Below are 5,790 nucleotides of genomic sequence, written 5' to 3'. Positions count from 1 at the left end.
GTTTGCTTTTTTTCCTTTCCAACGAGCTTCTTGTTTCTCTTTCCGCATTTCTGTCGTTATTACACTTAGAAGCTCACTATAATCCCATTCTTTGGTTGGTCATTTGCCAAGTTCTTCCCTATATACATTTGTGACTATATTTGTTATTTGCTCAGCGTTCAATTTTAGACAGGCCATTTTGTCCTCCTTGCTCTCTTTCCCAATTGCGTATGCCATTTTCAAAATGATGCGTTTATGGTCATTCCTTATGCTGCTATTGCCTTCCTCGTCAATAAGCATTTCTGTCAACTTATGAATTCCTTCTGTCAGCAGACATTAATCAATGATCGATTGCCTGTTCCCCACTTCCCACTTGCTCTGCCCGTCACACCTGGGCCCTGTATTCACGATAACAGCCAGGAATCAAGTCCATCACCGGGCGTGCAGCAGAACGACGCCGTAGCTACCGAACCAGGGGCTCACGGCTCTTCGCGATTTCAACGAAACGGGCGCCGCACCGCGAAGCATTCTATCCGCAATCCGTGTTAGTGAATTCCTAAACCGTCTGCTGCGCAGATAAGTTGCAAACCAAACCCTCTTTATATGTGGGCGGAGCACCAAAGGGCTGCAAAGAAAAAGAAAGATCCAGGGCATTGTTCCGCACCGTTTTGCAGATAGACAAAACGGTATCGTTCCATCGTTTCCCTTTAATGCCAGTGACACGAAGAGGCAGATATGGGCACAAAAATCTGCGGAGAGGTGAGCCCGCAACGATGACTTCATTTGTTTCAGGTACGAGAACTTATATGATTTTGTGCTTTTTCTTTCAGGGCGAAGTGGTACAAGTAGGCTAGTGTGTAGCTAAAGCTCTTAATTATTTTTCTTCGTACGTTCGCCTATATAGCTGTGGTTATAAATATACAATCGTTTCGCCTTTCAACATGAATCCCGAGTTGACGCAGCTGTCGCTAGCTTTGCATGCTTTTACACTGAGATACCAGCCGTGGTGGCTCAGCAGCTGTGGTGTTGCACACCGAAGCACGAGGTCACGGGATCGAATCCCGGCAGCGCCGGCTGCATTTCGTTGGGGGCGAAATGCAAAGACGCCTTTTTTTTTAAATTATGGGGTTTTACGTGCCAAAACCACTTTCTGATTATGAGGCACGCCGTAGTGGAGGACTCCGGAAATTTAGACCACCTGGGGATCTTTAACGTGCCCTAAATCTAGGTACACGGGTGTTTTCGCATTTCGCCCCCATCGAAATGCGGCCGCCGCGGCCGGGATTCGATCCCGCGACCTCGTGCTCAGCAGCCCAACACCATAGCCACTGAGCAACCACGGCGGGTAAAGACGCCTTTGTACAGTGCATTGGGGACACTTTGCATATCCCCTGATAGTGAAATAAATCCAGAGTCTCCCGCTACGGCATGCCTCATGATCAAATCGTTTCTCTTTTTAGCACTCGAAACCCCAGAATTCAATTCAATTTGCACTGAGACAATTAGATAGATTTCATGAAATTGACAATCGTATCCTAAATTTAAATCTCTCCACGATTAGTGCGTGTAGCGGAACATGTTACAGCGACGAGTCTTGGATTATATGAAAATTTGAGGATGAATTCATTGACAAGTGCGTATTGTTTTTCCGATGGCCACATTGCACCAGCTAACCGCTGCTACAATGTTGTCGCACGACGCGCCTTCATGTATGGGAACTTCTTTGAATGTGGTCGCCGGTTCTATAGGGTGTCTTGTTTTAGCTGCACCAACTTTCTAAGAGTCGCCTGTGGCAGATAGCATAATTATATCGCATGATTTCAAAAACTCGATCAGACGGCAATAACTTCTGCGATGTATCTAAATGCTTTACTGAATAATTATCACCGTTACACTTAAAGCTTTCTTATAGATCACGCTATAGGAGTGTGATCTATCAACACGCGAATAGTAGCTAGTGAGCATGCAATACATATCGACTAAGAATGAATTATGTGGATCGCACCACACTGGCATGCCAACGCATTTCGTTGGGCACACTCAAAAATAATTTCTCGTAACTAGTGCAGTCCTTAGAATTGGTTCCAAGTGGATATGCCTTGCACACTCACTAGCTGCAGTTCGTAGATTGAAATATGTGCCTTAAGCAATTAAAAAGCTTAGTAGCGTAATTGTCTAAAATGTCCAATTAAGTATTTTTATTTCTCATTGAAGGAGAGCCTTTGGTGAAACTTTGGTGCAGCTAAAAAGAACAGCACGTATAACGAAATAATCTTCGTCTAAGCATGATGATTGCTTGCTCCAAGGGAGCAGTACTTAGTGTACGTTCTAGAACATGCGCGAGCATCGCAAATAACGCTGGCATGCATGGCGAGTCCTGTATGAATGGAGGCCGGCTCTATACCTGCAGGTTAAATCTCGGCTATCGAGGACTGTGCTCGCCGCTATCATCCTGCTTTGAGTGTCGCGTGTATCCACTCACAACTTCGCCAATAGGGTTTTCGTTACTCGCTGTTTCGCTTCTTCGCCGTCACTACAACGTGACATCATGACAGACTTCCTAACACATTTTTTAAGATGTCTATCACGTTCTTTGTCGTGCCTTCGGCAAACCTCGCTAACATGCTGCTAAGTGTAGACGATCGCATACTCATTGTGGTATGCTACCGGCGGCACAGATCAAGTACGCCGAACGCAGGTGGCTCATTTCAGCTCTCCTAATGATTGCACGGTTGGTTTTTGCAGAGAAGCGGAAAACACCAAGGAATCAATTTGGCTCAAATATCGCTGCGTCAATCGTGCGTTTTAAGCATAACGCGCAGTGTTCATTTCTGAATACATGGTACACGAAGCAGGGCACTTGGAAAGCGGATGCTCAATTTGACCAAGTAACATGTTTGTGCTGTCTTGATCAGTGCACAGCATATGTGGGGATGCCCTGGTAATGAACACGCCATAGCTCTGCCAGCTCCACCGACGAGTAAGTCTGTTGCACCGACTTCTAGTCCGATTCCAGGGCACATACAACGCCGGTGCAGCTGAGGTCGGGTAGCCCTGTAAGCCCGTTCCTATAAAAACTGTGAGCTTCATTGATACAAACGCGAAGGAAATAAACACTTTAGGGTCGTACTGAACAATACCAAGATATTACGCCCGATCTAAAAGTATCGAATAAATTCGGGGTTTTACGTACCAAAATCACGCTATGATTATGAGGCACTCCGTAGTGGGGGACTCCAGATAAAGTTCGACCACATGGGTTTTTTTAACGTGCACCCAATGCAAGGTACACGGGCGTTTTTCGCTTTTTGCTCTCATCTAAGTGTATTCGCCGCGGCAGTGATTTGGTCCCGTGACGTAATAGGCAGCCGTAACAGAAATACGGCTACCTGCCGTAATCTACGGCAGGTAGCCTATTAGATTACATCCTAGCCTCCGCTAAGCGCAAATTTATCATCTTGAAGCCTCACGCATAACGCGAGGCGAACGTAAAGCAATACATGTAAATAACTGCTGCATGCCCGCGGTCTCCGACGCAAAAAATCACCGGCAGTGCGAAGTGGCAGCACTCGGTAAAAAGTAACAACGTATTAGGAGAAGACCATTCGAAATTTTCGCTAGCACACGTATACACCTTCACTTTGTAACAAGCTATCGAAATCAACATATACAAATACTCGCTTTTACTAGGTTTCTGGCGCGTCTAATGCACTAGTCCTTTAGATTTCTGCAATGAAAAGCGAGCGAGACACCGCGGTGAGCCGTGTCAGCCGACTGCCTGCTGTATTATGCAAATTAGAAAATCAAACTATTCCTTAGCACTAGCAGTATATCAGCGTACACGAGACGTACTCGCGCTTCTCCGATTTTCCAGCTTGGCAGGAATCCTCAGCATCAGTGTTGTCGACTTCCGTGAAAACAACTCGGAAACACACCGTGACGATATGCGCTTCCGCTTGCAAGGCAGACGTTTGCACGCACAGGCCGATGACTTCCTTTCCATTGAATTATCAAAATCGAGAAAATATGGGACAAAGCTCGAGAATCGACGGAGTCCTGGATCCAAATGACATCGGCGCTCGATTGCGACGCCGTCTCAAGGTCGCGAAAATTGCCAATACAAGTGGCTTTTTATCAGAGCATTACGTAATGCAATGTTTTCTAAATATTCGGTCTACTTGACTTGGTATCTGCAGCCAACACTAAGATATGTTATGATAGCGAGGGGATCAGTGCCGTGCTCACTTTAGGCTCACGCAGGGTCATTGCATCGCCGATTATAACAACGACCATTCTGGAAACGTGCGTTCACGGACTCTGCCGTCGCTCTCATGAAAGACAAGACCAAAAATTCCTTACGTTTATTCTTCTTCCAAGACCGGAAATCGCCGAGCTTTAGTCATCCGGCGAAGTCAGGCCAGCCTTGATGGCTGGGCGTCGCGAGAGTGCGTACCAAAGATCAGTCCGTCACACACCACGGACAATGATTTCCACAGTATCAACTACGCTTTACTGATGCTAAAATAGGCGAAGCAGCTGATTTAGGCAATACTTTATTATGAGACTGAAAGAACGCATTGCAAAAATACATTGGAATGTATATTTTGCGAAGATTTAAAGTAGGCATAGTACAGCTTCTCGCTCCGAGGGAACTGTTGCTGTCCAAAACATTTCGTAAAACATAAGTGAAGCACCTTCTATAGCCTTCAATTATTTACTGTTGTCTAATTAATAAATCCTACATCCTAATTTATTCAGGAAAAGGTAGCTTGTAGTTAGCATATTGAAAGAAAGAAAGCTTTAGACGAGAACTCGGCAACAAAGTACAGACTACCTTTCTTCTGAAGCACGAGATTATATCAGCGACCGATACACAATCGTATCTACAACAATCGTTATATTCCGGGAGTATAAGGTCAAAAATAGCCGAACACAGCGTTTTCGGTCTTTTCTATTGGTGGTGTTGTGACTATACCTTCAGGGCAACACGCACGTTAAGAAGTAAAGCTTACACGCCCGGCGATAAAGCCTACTGACTAGTTAATAAATGCTAGAGTTAAAGTTTGAACCCGGGTAAAGCCTCTGTAGAAATAATCCGATAGCTTGAGATGTGCCTGGAAAGAATCATACATTCAATATTGCATTGAGATTATAACACGCAAGGTGTGTCCACGTGCAGCCTGACTGCTTTTGTTTCTATGTACGAAGTCTTTTGGGGGCTGCACTTAAGCCTTAAAAGGTCTGTCAAACAGACTGCTTCCTCTGCTACTCGGTTTCAGCGTTAAGAAGGAATGTCGTGGCTGGTGAATAAATGACGTCTCTGTCCTTATGTACAATATTAGTGAGGATGTGTCTAAACTGTGCTGTAAAGGCACAAACTAAGAGGACAAAGGAAAGAATTGCAGATTGAGAATCTCAGTTTGAGTCCATCCTTCACATACGTATCACATACGCTACGCTGAGTTTGACGCTTCAAAATGCTTATATAGTAAGGGATGTATAATGGAAAGCCCGCAGTTGTTTTTCATGAGGTGGACTGAAGCTTCAGGTGTGATAAATTCAGCGAACGAAACACTAATTATCGCTATACTAAGCAAATTTTAACTCAACACTTTTTGTACCCGTATTCTCCATGGTCAGAAGTGAACGTGAACAAATTTTCTATTTTTCGTTGATCTGGCATTAAAGGTTCAAACATACCTACTTATGCCAAACTAGATGGTTTCAGATGCACTGTTAACAGTTAGCTCGACAGTATATCTGCGTAAAAAATCTGTAACCTAGCCCTACATTTTTTGCCGAAGGTAAATC

At 44.7% G+C, this 5,790-nt stretch overlaps 1 protein-coding gene across 1 annotated transcript in view; it reads right to left on the bottom strand.

The window, feature by feature from the left end:
* Positions 1-4,516: 4,516 nt before the first annotated feature.
* LOC126531878 (uncharacterized) overlaps positions 4,517-5,790 on the bottom strand; it is a 117,116-nt gene continuing 115,842 nt past the window's right edge. Inside the window, exon 5 of the mRNA XM_050179614.3 lies at positions 4,517-5,790. This exon is cut by the window's right edge and continues 539 nt beyond it. The gene's annotated coding sequence lies outside the window, so the exon portion shown is untranslated.

This window comes from Dermacentor andersoni, chromosome 4 (assembly GCF_023375885.2).
Source record: "Dermacentor andersoni chromosome 4, qqDerAnde1_hic_scaffold, whole genome shotgun sequence".
In the NCBI taxonomy this organism is placed as follows: domain Eukaryota; kingdom Metazoa; phylum Arthropoda; class Arachnida; order Ixodida; family Ixodidae; genus Dermacentor; species Dermacentor andersoni.
Note: the sequence above shows the minus strand (reverse complement) of the source record. Positions and strands in the feature narration are given on the sequence as shown.